The sequence below is a fragment of the Ovis aries genome, chromosome 8, assembly GCF_016772045.2.
Source record: "Ovis aries strain OAR_USU_Benz2616 breed Rambouillet chromosome 8, ARS-UI_Ramb_v3.0, whole genome shotgun sequence".
In the NCBI taxonomy this organism is placed as follows: domain Eukaryota; kingdom Metazoa; phylum Chordata; class Mammalia; order Artiodactyla; family Bovidae; genus Ovis; species Ovis aries.
This window is the reverse complement of record NC_056061.1, coordinates 79467396-79481448: the sequence shown is the minus strand read 5'-3', so window position 1 is coordinate 79481448 and position 14053 is coordinate 79467396. Positions and strand designations below refer to the sequence as shown.

At 43.8% G+C, this 14053-nt stretch overlaps 1 protein-coding gene across 3 annotated transcripts in view; it reads right to left on the bottom strand.

The window, feature by feature from the left end:
- TIAM2 (TIAM Rac1 associated GEF 2) overlaps window positions 1-14053 on the bottom strand; it is a 240326-nt gene that overhangs the window by 131273 nt on the left and 95000 nt on the right. Inside the window, exon 1 of one of the 3 annotated variants that reach the window (XM_042253662.2) lies at window positions 8251-8403. The exons of the other annotated variants lie outside the window; for them this stretch is intronic. The gene's annotated coding sequence lies outside the window, so the exon portion shown is untranslated. Of the gene's footprint in view, window positions 1-8250; window positions 8404-14053 lie in introns of those variants that run through there. 3 annotated transcript variants of the gene reach the window in all.

Below are 14053 nucleotides of genomic sequence, written 5' to 3'. Positions count from 1 at the left end.
AGGGCTCCGCAGGGCACAAGAGCCCCAACAGCTGACATAGCATCCTTGATTTACAGGAAAGGGAGTGTTAGCCTCCACGGGTTAAATACTTTGACCAAGATCCCTAAGGAGCAAAGGTAAGAATCCAAAGGTAGGAAATTCTGGATTTCACTTTTGTTGCTTCCCTGGTGGCTCAGATGGTAAAGAATCCACCTGCAACGCGGGAGACCTGGGTTCAGTCCCTGGGTAGGGAAGATCCCCTAGAGGAGGGCATGGCGACCCACTCTAGTATTCTTGCCTGGAGAATTCCATAGACAGAGGAGCCTGGGGGGCTATAGTCCATGGGGTCGCATAGATGTATTTCTACCAATATAATTTCAAATTTTCCTGTACTTTTGAAATCTGAAAATATCCTATATCTTTTAATATTTACTTATTATTGATTTAGCTGTGCCGGCTCTTAGTTGCAACGTGTAGGATCAAACCTGGGCCCCCTGCCTTGAGGGCATGGAGTCTTAACCACTGGACCACTAGGGAAGTCCCTCCATATCTTTTTTTAAAACGTCCAACTTAACTTTCAGGCTCCTCTTATAAGAAGAATGGTTGTGACTCATGTCCCTTTCATAAACACCTTTCCCTATGGAGAAGGAAATGGCAACCCATTTCAGTATTCTTGCCTGGAGAATCCCAGGGACAGAGGAGCCTGGTGGGCTGCCATCTATGGGGTCGCACAGTCGGACACCACTGAAGTGACTTAGCATGCACGCATGGGTACCCTTTCTCCAGGCAGCAGAGGCTTCTGCAGTTGGGGATCGGGACATGAGAATGAAATGAAGAACTGAAATGTTAACTAAGGAGCTGGAAGGTTCAAATGTACTTCTATGCTACTGCCTACTGAGAACACTTCACAAATGAGAATTTTGTTTTCTTGATAGTGTAAGCTGCACGGTCATTATTCTAAATATCAATTATAAACTTAGAATATGCCTCCTGAAGGCTGTGGGGGTGGGACATGACAACCAAGACAATGTATGCGTGTTGGCTGGGTGGCAGGGTTAGGGGAGCGGTGAGCAGAATAGCCAAGGGGGAATCTTCCTGAAGTTTCCACTTCATCCAATGCTAAGTAATCTGAACACTGCTGCCATAATAAAGAAACATAGATCATTAGGTAAAATATGACATTTACATTCTGAGATAAAATATAGGGGTTCCACGGTATTTAGCATACTTAGGTGCTTTAGTTACATCATCAGGTAGTAGGATACATTTCCACTAAATAATGTAATCAATGTTTCCTGAGCACCTAGTCTGTGCTAGAACTGTTCTACGCCCTGGAATATAGCAATAAATACACCTCCTCCCCCAAGAAAAATCCCTTTTATGGAGCTTATATTATAGTGGGGAGACTAAACAATAAACCCTGACAATAAATAAATTATAAGGTAAGTGCGTGCTCAGACACTCAGTCACGTCCAACTCTTTGTGGCCCCATGGACTCTAGCCTGCCAGGTTCCTCTATCCATGGGATTCTCCAGGCAAGAACACTGGAGTGGGTTGTCATTTCCTCCTTCAGAGCAAAAAAATAAAGGGTGAGGGGGGAACCAGGTAACGTGAAGGGAGGGGAGCTACAGATTCAGAAAGGGGAGCAGAGAAGACCTCATGGCAGTGACATTAAGCGAGGACTTGTAGGAGGGGGAGACTGTGCAGATTCTGGGGAAAGAAAGAACACTGGAAACAGAAGTTCAGTTCAGTCGCTCATTCGTGTCCGACTCTTGGCAACCCCATGAACCGCAGCACGCCAGGCCTCCCTGTCCATCATCAGTTCCCGGAGTCCACCCAAACCCATGTCCATTGTGTCAATGATGCCATCCAACCATCTCATCCTCTGTCATCCCCTTCTCCTCCTGCCCTCAATCTTTCCCAGCATTAGGGTCTTTTCAAATGAGTCAGCTCTCCGCATGAGGTGGCCACAGTATTGGAGTTTCAGCTTCAACATCAGTCCCTCCAATGAATACCCAGGACTGATCTCCTTTAGAATGGACTGGTTGGATCTCCTTGCAGTCCAAGGGACTCTCAAGAGTCTTCTCCAACACCACAGTTCAAAAGCATCAATTCTTCAGCAGTCAGCTTTCTTTATAGTCCAACTCTCACATCCATACATGACTACTGGAAAAACCATAGCCTTGACTAGATGGACCTTTGTTGGTAAAGTAATGTCTCTGCTTTTTAATATGCTGTCTAAGTTGGTCATAACTTTCCTTCCAAGGAGCAAGCATCTTTTAATTTCATGGCTGCAGTCACCATCTGCAGTGATTTTGCGGAAACAGAAGACAGGTGCAAATGCCCAGAGTGAAGGACACGCAGCAGGCCAGCATGGCTGGAGCAGGAGGGGTCAGATAGGGGTCAAGGAGCCACAGGGTCCAGCCCTAAGGGACACTGTAAGGACTCTGGCTTCCACATTGAGATGGAAAGTCTCTAATAGAGGTCTGTGAATAGACGTGCCTCCTCATGGGGTATATTTCAAGAGGCTGATCTGGACTGCGGGCAGCAAGGGGGAAGCCGGGGCCTGTAGGGCAGGGAGGGTCTTGCCAGTGAGAGGTGATGAGGGTCAGACTCCGGTGGGGAGTCTAGAGACAGGTGAAAGGAGAGCCAATGGGAGGCCCAGGTGGATGGGAGTGAGCAGTATGGTCAAAAACGACACCACGATCTGATCTTCAGTCTAAGCTCCCAGGAGAATGGGGAAGACAGTCCCTCCCTCCCTTGGAAGGGAGACGAACAGGTGGGTTCTGCATGTCTCGGGTGGGAGATGCCCACTGGACATTCAAGTGCCAATGCTGAGTGGGCACTGGGCTTTAGGAGACCAGAGTTCTAGGAAGAGATGGGCCTGGGTGCAAACCTGCTCTCACCCACATGAGGATGCCTGATAAACACAGTGGATGAACTTCCCGAGGGAATAAGTAAACCAAGGGAAGAGAAGACACCAAAGAGGCCCAGGACCAAAAGGCCAAGAAATCAGGAGCAACAGGGGGAGCAGTCAGTGAATCGAATTAAAAGGAAACCAAGGAGAAGGTGGGACGAATTGAGAGAGAATCATGGAAACACACACATTACCGTGTGTAAGACAGACAGCCAGTGGGAATTTGCTGCACAACTCAGGGAACTCAAACCAGGGCTCTGGGACAACCTGGTGGGGTGGGGTGGGGTGGGAGATGGGAGGGAGATTCCAGAGGGAGGGGACATATGCATGCCAGTGGCTGATTCATGTTGATACGTGGCAGAAACCAGCACAATACTGTAAAGCAATTGTTCACCAATAAAAATTTAAAAAAAAAAAAAAAAAGGAAACCAAGAAAATATGTTGCCCACAAAGCCCCATTGAAAAAAGGCTTTTTAGGGAGGAGACTGTGAGCATTTAATGGTGCACGGAAAAAGGACTGAGAACAGAGCCCTTCTGAAGTTAGCAACATGGAGGCTCTCAGGGAACCTGACCTGAGCAGGTCCAGGTGGAGAAAGCTGGGTTGACATGAGTCTGAAGATGAGGTCCATGAAACTGAAGATGGTGAATAGAGACAACTTGGCCAGGAGTTCTACCATGAAGAGCAGAGAATCCCATGGTTGCTAGGAATCCAAAAGAGCGTGGGTAGGTGGGTAGGTGAGTGGGTGTGTGTCTGCCTGTCTTCAGGAGAAATCCCAGCACGTGAATGGGGGTGACTGCAGAGAATCAGCTGTGGCAGGAGAGAGGGGAGACCTGCATGGTCCTTCATCAGCCAAAGGGGAAGGAGTCTTCCTCCCAGGGCTGCTCAGGCACCAGAAGGGAAACAGACCCCGGAGCCATGACCCTCCACTATTAGAGAGACTTCAGGAAAGCATCAAGAACCACTGATAACATACACGTGAGATAAGGCACCAGGACAAAAAGGCATCAACTCTAGTAAGGAACTCTGACGATTTATCATGAAGGTTTTCGCCAGGCTGCAGTTACTTCTGAGTTTGGAGGTTTCCTGTTTTGTACTTAACTTTTGATCCATTTGTGACCATCCTATCAACCGTCAACAGAATATATATGCAGATACACGTATGTGACAGTGTGTGTGTGTTCTGTGAACGTGTGTCTGCTTCCATGGAGTTCTTTACTTGCTATGACCTCTTGATATCATGGATTTTCCTGGCTTATGACTGTCTGTGAACAATGCCTCTTTTCACTTGTCACTCCACCTTCCACAAGTGGCCACACATGACTTGAAAATGAGTCTATCCACTCAGTTTCTCTTCCGTGGTTCGAATGATATGGAGTTTTAACTTTTGTCCTTCCCAGCCCCTGCTGCTGCTGCTGCTGCTGTTGCTAAGTCACTTCAGTCGTGTCCGACTCTGTGCAACCCCATAGACGGAAGCCTACCAGGCTCCCCCATCCCCGGGATTCTCCAGGCAAGAACACTGGAGTGGGTTGCCATTTCCTTCTCCTACACTCCACATATCTCTTGAGCTCTTTACATCTCAGCAATCCTACTCTAACAATTCTGCAATGAGAGATGTGTCACGGTCAAGCATAAAAACAGGATGGGGACCATTATCACTTTCCAGTGTTGTCCTAAAGATACCCAGGATTTCCAAACCTATCTTTAAGGTTTGGGAACGCCCTGGACCGACTTCTTCCTGACACTATCTGTAGCACTTACCACATCCCTTTCCTAGAATGAAATGATAACCTAGTCTATCACTTCACACGTAAAGTTTATTTTTCCGAAATGGCCTTACATTACCTTGGCACCAAAGCGAGAGTCCATCTGCTGTCTTCTCTTCCCTTCCAGGGCCTCTCTTGTCAGGCCCAGAACTAAGGAAAACGGCAGTCTCATACCAGAATGGGATCATGGAAAAAAAACATCTTAATCTAAGGCCAAAACAGGAACAGACTGACAGGTGAAGTCTAGCCAAAGCTGCCTTATCACACAGGTTAATACATGGGCACCAAAAACTCTCTGGCAATAGTTAATGGGAATGAGGACCACTGACTGAGTGTATGGCTCTGAACTTTATTAGGATCCAAGAAAAACAAGTCTTTGTCTTGTCTCTGACTATAGCTTTAAGCTTGTCTGGTTTGGTAAGTAGGTAAGTAAATAGGTATGGAAGTCAGAGAGAGGCAGGAAGGAAGTGAAGGGGAAAACAGATGGATACGTGTATGTGTACATATGTGTATGTATCATGTCTTTATAAAGACATCAAGACGAGCTATGAATGTGTGCCTGCTGCATGCTCAGTCACGTCTCACCCTTGCGACTCCATGGACTATAGGCCACCAGGTTCCTCTGTCCATGGGATTTTTCAGGCAAGAATACTGGAGCGGATTGCCATTTCCTCCTCCAGGGGATTTTCCCAACCCAGGGATTGAATCATTGTCTCTTGTATCTCCTGCCTTGGCAGGTGGATTCTTTACCACTGCACCACTAGGATGAGCCAAAGTCTTCCCAATTAAATAAGCAGGTAGTATAGAGAAAGATCAACAAGACAACTGGTATTGCATCTCAGCTCAGCAACTAACCATCTCAGTAACTGGACAAGCCGCTTCAGTTTTGTAGGTTTTCAGCTTTCCCACTTGAAAAACTGCCTAAGGTCCTTTTCAGTTCCACAATACCACAGACTATAAATAGCTAACAATAGAGTCTGAGATATAGTCCTTGAGACACTGACATTAACACCTCCTAGCATTTGGGAGTCCATCTAACATGGAACTGAATAATCAAAAGACACTCAACACACCATCACTAAAATCCAAACTACTGTAAGTACAATGTTTAGTACCTTTCAAGAGTCAAAAATTCAGGTTTATCTACTTTATTTATTTTCCCTGCCTCTTATATTATTGCTATTTCTCTGATTCCATATCTTAATCCTTTTTTTTTTTTATGTCTTTCTAGTAAAGTCATTTTTACTTTGGCCTTTATTTAAGGTACACAATTTCAAAGGACAAACACAAATTACCACTAGAAACTAAAAAACACAACCAGGATATCTCAGGTAGTACAGAGAATAAGAATCCACTTGCCAATGGAGGGGGCATGGATTTGATCCCTGGTCGGGAAGATCCTCTGGAGAAGGCAATGGCACCCCACTCCAGTACGCCTGCCCTGGAAAATGCCGTGGACAGAGGAGCATGGTAGGCTGCAGTCCATGGGGTTGCAAAGAGTCGGACACGACTGAGCGACTTCACTCACTCACTCACCAGGAAGATTCCACATGGCACGAGCACCTAAGCCCGTGCACCACAGCTACCGAGCCTGTGCTCCGCAACAAAAGAAGTCACCAAAATGAGAAGCCCACGCACCAGAGTGAAGAGCAGTCCCCACTCGCCGCAACGAGATTACGCCTGCACACAGGAGCAAGGACCCAGAGCAACCGATAAGTAAATTGTCAAGGGCTTAATAGAAATTGTTTTTCCAATTTAATGTGTCCAAAAATGTTCTGAATGTTCCATCAAAAGAAAATGCCTTTTCTTTAATCTCACAGTTGAGCTAAGGAATCTCAGGTCAGATTTATTTTCCCTATGTAAATTAATCTTACAAAGTGGGCTAAATCTGGAGGCACCCAGACAGACACAGAAAAGTGCCCCACCAGATATTTAAGGAGCGTGAGTTTCTCTATTGTTTCCACATCCATTCAATAGCTGTTGTAGGAAAAGGCTGTAGGGACCCTGCACCAACATCAGATTTCTGGGAAAGGGCAACATGGCTCTTCTCAAACACAATCTTGGACCACCAAGACAGCATCATCTATTCTACTTAGTGGTTAAGTGAAGGACCACTTCGGAAGGATAATCTCTTGGCAAGGAGCCCAGCCCTTATCTTGCACTTCCAAGCCTCCCAGACCAGGCCTGGGGTAAGAGGAAGGCTTTGCGAGTCACTCCCTCTGCACTCAAAGTACCCAAAGGAAGGTGTTATCTGCTTGCCTTCAAAACACCACGTCGGTATGGATTAGAGTCAGAAGGCTCTTCAACAGACTTCAGCTTCTGTCTACAAGCTCTGGTGAAAATCAAGGGGCTGACAAGTGTTAATGTGACTACACAAGAAGGCAGCTGGGGCTTCTTCCTTCCCTGCTCTTGTCAAAGCTTCACTTTCTACATGCAAAGGAAGCGTAATAAATAAAACCTTCATTATTACGTTTCTACCAACATCCCTATTAATTCTAACCTACTTGGGCAACACTCACATTCCTCCAGCCCCAAAACACTTCTCTATAAAGGAAGACACCCACTGAAGAGGCCCACACATCACCCGCCCTGAAATAACTCATAGCCTCACTCTACTGAAAGTATAAAACTTGAGAATTCCCGAGTGTGACGGACGGAGGGCCATGGTGAAATGCTGAAAACGTGTTAGGGAAAACTCCAGTAGCTCTTCTGTAGCACACTGACTTTTCAGAAATTCTATAAATAACCTTCTAAGTTTACAGTGACTTCAATAAAGCTTCCTATTTCTGTCTCTCCACCTACCAATTTTCTGAGAATTACACACTTGCCCAAATTAACGTAAAGCTGAGAGAAGTACTCAGCCGAATCCATCCCTCTAGCGCTGCTGATAAATTCAGGGCTCAGACAAATGCCCAATGAATGAGCCACCTCGGAGGGATTATGACATGAATCAGTCTTCTACTTACAATAAGGTTCCCCTCCCAACACACACACAGATTACAAGGGATTCTATTTCTTTTTCAGAAAGTTTGAGGAAAAGTTAAGGATAAACATGAAAAAAGAGTGAACATCCCATTAGAAGTTCGAAAAGAAATTCTTTAACGAAAGAGCTTACTCAGCTCCAAAGTAAGGCCTGATAAAATTATGTAATAACCAGGAAACTGTAAAATATAATATCTCTGCACATTTTCATTTCTTTCCGGGCCCTCAGAGAAGCAACTGGTAAAGATAAGGTCATGGCCATTAATGCTTTAACACGACCAGACTGAGAAATGGAACTTCCTTGATGTAGCAGAAAAAAGAAATCCCTACAGCATATACCCATCCACTTTGGGAGAGTTCAGTAGTAAAACAGGATGAGGAAACTGCCATCAATCACCAATAGGTAAGTGAAAGCATCCTCACACTCCAGCTTGAAAGAGACTATTCCCTTGTGCCCCCCAACGTGGGCCGCTCAAGTACAAAATCTTGTGAAACAAAAGTCAGCACCCAATGAAATAAAAAGGAATATTTCGAGAAACGCTGATCTCTCACTGCATAAAATGAAGCCTCAACTGCAAAAGCGGGGAAATGAACATTTATAGCCTTACCTTTGCCAGAACTCTGGATGTAACCAGTGCTTCTCAGGCTCTTTTAATTAGGGTCTCTCTATACATCCACAGACTCCCTCTTCTTTCTGCCCATGGTAAGGCAAGAAACAACGTGCTAACACTTCAAATGCTCGGCCGTTAAGAGCTAAAAACAGATCCTGTGCAATGCTGGATGTATTTTTGTCTGCTAGCTACACACCCTCATCATGTTCAATTTTTTCCATTGGGGGAAGAGTATGATGCAGGCTTAACCAGAAAGTGGTTTTCCATGGGCTGCCGGCAGCGATTAGCCAGAACAGCCTGCCATCAGGCCTGGAGCCGCCGGACTCGCCCATGACTGCGCTGCTGTGGGCTCCGCATTCCAGAATTACCACCAAAGTTCCATAGGAACGCGGCTCCCCAGTTTGCTGAATAAAGGTTTACTCACTCGAAGGGTGCCTCAGCTGCTTTTTTAAGCCCCTTGGCAGGAAGAATACACACCTACCATCCTGGTGTTTGAGCGGTAGTAAACATTCTGTCTCCAAAACCACAGCTGGAATGTCGGCCATAAAAACCCTGCCTCAAGAGCAGCCGTTCAGAATCATTTTGTGATTTGCAAAATAGAGGGTGTGCACTCTCTGTGCCTTGCTGGAGTTACTTCGTTTTCCAAAGAGCTGAAAACTACAGAGCCTTACACTAGAAGTCCCTGTTATTCCAAAAGGTGGCTATTTTCTCAAAAAAAAAAAAAAAAAATGCATTTAACTGCCCTTAAAAAAAAAGTGATACACCAGAGGTTCACAGGTTTTGAAGTCTTGCTGTAACTTTTGAAGAAGACCCCTCATTTCAAGAATCCCCAAAAGATAAGGTGAGGTATTGGGGAGGGGGTGCTGAATGAGAGAATAAGATTCCATCTCTGCAGTAAGATTTTCCATTTTAAGTTTCAGTTTTTGAAATTATAGTCCATAGAAGAAAACAGTTTAAGCAGAGGTTTCCCAGTTATTCTGGACAAACACATGACAACAGTTTTTTTCAGAAAGCACTTCTCATAAAAAATATGAATAAAGGACTTCACCGGTGACCCAGTGGCTAAGACTCTACCATCCCAAATAGGGGGCCCCAGTTCGATCCCTGATTGGGGAACCAGATCCTACAAGTTGCATATAAGATCGTACATGTCACAACGAAAGATTAAATACCCCGCGTGCCACAACTAAGACCCAGTACAGCCAAATAAATATTTTTTAAAAGCAAAAAAATTTTTTTAAAGACCTGTTTAAAAAAAATATGAGTGGATCCATACATGCAACAGACAAGATTTTTAAGTGATACTAGACAAGATGCTGCTTTAGACACACAAGCTTTTAATTCCTTATCTTGCATTAAAAAATGAGCATTTATGTACACATACATACATCAACACACTCAGGTACACACTCACACACACGCAAACTGAATTTTGTTTCCACACAGTTTCCAAGTAGTTCATCTACGTTTGAAGATACACTTTCTAACCTTAGTTGACACATAATAAGAGCCATCACAAAACATCATTAGCCCAGTAGTTATAAAAAGCCATCTATCCTCCACAAAAATCTGTATTAGTGAACACAGAACCAAGGGATTTTTAGTGCTGGTGGAGAAAGAAGAATAAAAAATTCCCGTCTCCAAGCCCCTCATCAGAAACGAGGCTTCAAGTGACTTGCTTAAGGCCACACCACTGCAGAGCCAAGACCTGCCACCCAAGTAACCACAAGCCCTGGGACTGAAGTCAGAAGGTTGCCACGGAAGCCAAGTCATATAACAGAAAACATGGGAATTCCCAAAATGTTCATTTGACCTGTGTCTGCATTAAAAAAAAAAAAAGTCTAGGTAAATACAAAAGAAGAGAGGATGCAGTCTAAGTCACTGAGCTCCTATTCCTTTAGATCCAGTGCCATCATTTCTGTTACCCAAAAAATAAAGTATCAGCCAACAGAAAGCAAGCATGCTTCTTCCAAACAACCCTGAGACAGAACAGCTACTCCTTGATACAAAGGAAAGGGAATTATATCAGAACGAATATGTTTCTGAGGGTGGAAAACATATCAGAAGAACAATTAATTGCAAGGAAGTATTTTTGTATCCCTATTATTCTTAAGACAGTTCTGACCTTCTGATATACTGTATACACATAGATCACTCTAAGTCAGAACTGTCCAAAAGACTGACTTATCTCCAACATTCCTCAGACACTTCCAATGGGTTTGCATTGTCTGATTCCATTTTTTATCACTGAGGTCACCCAAGTAACTTTAGTTCTATGAATTTACAGTCACTTGGGGTTTCAAACTATGTTAGATTTTTCAAGTTCTTTAGACTTCATCCAACTACAGCAAAATACTCTCAGTTTAGTACTTCATCCTGAAATTACAAGACCCAGCATTATTTCCACATCATAAAACCTAGACTTTATCTTTCTAATGCTTCATTCTGACATAATATTATAACAGGAAATATACATTAATAGTCATTAAAACTGAATTCCTTGGCAAAGATCTGAGCATTATGTGAATTACTAAAGAAATATTCTGTCCTCAAACACACAATGCAAAATGACACACGCAAAAGCAAGTATAGCAAAATTTTAACCATTACAGAGTAGAATTCAAGTTATGGGTCTATTCAGTTCAGTCGCTCAGTCGTGTCCGACTCTTTGCCACCCCATGGACTATAGCACGCCAGGCCTCCCTGTCCATTGCCAACTCCCAGAGCTTGCTCAAACTCACGTCCATCGAATTGGTGATACCATCCAACCATCTCATGCTCTGTCGTCCCCTTCTCCTCCTGCCTTCAATCCTTCCCAGCATCAGGGTCTTTTCCAGTGAGTCAGCTCTCCGCATGAGGAGAATGAATATTCCAATGAATATTCAGGACTGATTTCCTTTAGGATGGACTGGTTGGATCTCCTTGCAGTCCACGGGACTCTCAAGAGTCTTCTCTAACACCACAGCTCAAAAGCATCCATTTTTCAGTGCTCAGCTTTCTTTATGGTGCAACTCTCACATCCATACATAACTACTGGAAAATTGACTAGATGGACCTTTGTCGGCAAAGTAATGTCTCTATGTTTCTGCTTTTTAATATGCTGTCTAGGTCTACTATTCACTATATAATTCTTTGAACTTTTCTGTATTTTCGCAGATATTCTTAATAAAAGGTTAGAAGGAAGTGACACAAATACACTCACAAAGTAGAAAAATGGTTGCCAGGATGGAGGAAGGAGAAATAGGAGAGATTGGTAAAAGGGAATAAACTTTCAGTTAATAAGAAATGTTTAATAAACAAAATGTAGTGGAAATATCTCAGATTTCACAGGGGACATGAGTTAGAAATTCATCTCCTAGTGACTTAGAAGCCTTCTAAAGACCCTGATGCTAGGAAAGATCGAAGGCAGGAGAAGAAGGGACAACAGAGGATGAGATGGTTGGATGGCATCACTGACTCAATGGACCTGAGTTTGGGTGGACTCCGGGAGTTGGTGATGGTCTGGCGTGCTGCGGTTCATGGGGTCACAAAGAGTCGGACACTCCTCAGTGACTGAACTGAACTGAAATCCCATTACCCTCACCATAAAATGGGGTGGATAATAATGTCTATCTAGAATAAAAATATAAAAAGATATAAGTAGTTAATCTAAAGCAGTTACAGAAAAACTGACATTAAGAATACAATTTTAAAAGGAGTCTGTTGGGACAGGGGCAAACCAGGAGAGAGGGGATACGTGAATACATATGACTGATTCACTTTGTTCTGTGACAGCAGTTAACACAACATTGTATCTACACTCCCAATAAATTAAAATAATAATAATAACAAAAAAAGAAAGTCAGGAACCAAAAAAAAGGAATATGAACTCTCAGAAATAACCTCTCCGCTTAAAAATCAAGACACTCAATTCCTACCATATTCTTCACTTCTGACATCAAACACACAATGACACAGAAAGAATATTCTATCAAGCATCATTTTGTATTAATAATCTATAGTCAATCCTAAGGGCTTCATCTGGTTAAAAAAAAAAAAACCATACACACACACACACACACACATACTGCCTTCCCAGGAGGTGCAGTTGATGAAGAATCTGCCTGTCAATGCAGGAGCCTTAAGAGACATGGGCTTGTGGCAACCCACTCCAGTATTCTTGACTGGAAAGTTCGATGGACAGAGGAGCCTGGTGGGCTACAGTCCTTAGTGTCCTAAAGAGTCAGACATGACTATGCACACACGTGTATACACACACACACATGTATAGTAGTAATAATAAAGACTAAAAACATAAATTACTTTTACCCAAACAGGATCCCAAAAGATAGAATGCTTCTGCTGCTAAGTTGCTTCAGTCGTGTCCGAATCTGTGCACCCCCATAGACGGCAGCCCACCAGGCTCCCCCGTCCCTGGGATTCTCCAGGCAAGAACACTGGAGTGGGTCACCATTTCCTTCTCCAATGCATGAAAGTGAAAAGTGAAAGTAAAGTCGCTCAGTTGTGTCCGACCCTCAGCGACTGCATGGACTGCAGCCTACCAGGCTCCTCTGTCCATGGGATTTTCCAGGAGATAGTACTGGAGCGGGGTACCATTGCCTTCTCCAAAAAGACAGAATAATCTCTCACAAATATAAACATCCACCTTTGAGGAGATAACACAGATGAGGAAAAGATCCACAATACATAACGTGCTAAAGAAGCTTTTAGTCTGCTGCCGCATCGTGATGGAAAAGCAGGATTTCAAATAACACGGGCTGAAAAGATACGGGATTGAGCGATGCCTTTGCAAAAATGTCCTAGATGAAAGCCACACTAGAAGAAAAGGAAACATGCAAAATATTCATGTGAAAACCCTAAACTCCAAATAAATATTACCTGAGGTGGCCTTCCTCCCCATTTCATCCAAAGGCAAAAATCTTAACAAGTCTGTTTCTAAAACCAAATGCAACTGAATTAGCCCAGAGACTCGTGGCTGGCCTTCATATCCAAACTCCCACAGTTTGAAAGTTTTACCTCCCACGTGTGACACTGGAAACCCACACAAATGACACATGGAATTCCTTTGCCACCTAGTCACTGCTCCCAGGGGCCAGCAAAACAGCTCAGGCCCCAGACATTAGGGTCCCTCTTCCTTGACCTCAGACCCTGTGGTGTGACATTTGACTCATCACTTTTCAGCTTCTCAATCTGTGAAAGGGAGATAATACTACCTACCTCACAGGGCTGTCGTCAGGATTAAGTGAAATAATACATGCAGATTGTGTAACACAAGACCTTCCCAAGAATGCAGAGCAGAGATCTTGTTAGGTGTCTACTGTTATGTCTAGCACTTTAAAAAGTACCTGGCACATGGTGAATACCCAATAAATCAATAAATATCCATTGAGTCAGTGAATGAATGAGTGAGTGAGTGGAGTGATGTTGATGATGGCAGTGGTGGTGAACACGCAAAGAAAAGAGCATTTGGAAATTCCCCAGCAGTCCAGTGGTTAAGACTCCACGCTTTCACTGCTGAGGGCCCAGGGTTCAAGCCCAGGTCAGGGAACTAAGATCCTATAAGCTGCACAGTACAGCCAATAAATAAACAAACAGACAAAATAAAAATAAAAACTTTTTTTAAAAAAGAGCATCCAGTGCAATCTATGTATTTGTGTCAGAAGACTCTAAAACCCATTTAAAATAAGCCATTCACACATTATCAATGCCCACCAAACACATCTCCCAGAGGGAGCCTGCTTGAAATTGTCCAGCTGTTCTCCTGTAGCATTGCACATTCCAGGCTGCCTTAGCCTCACAG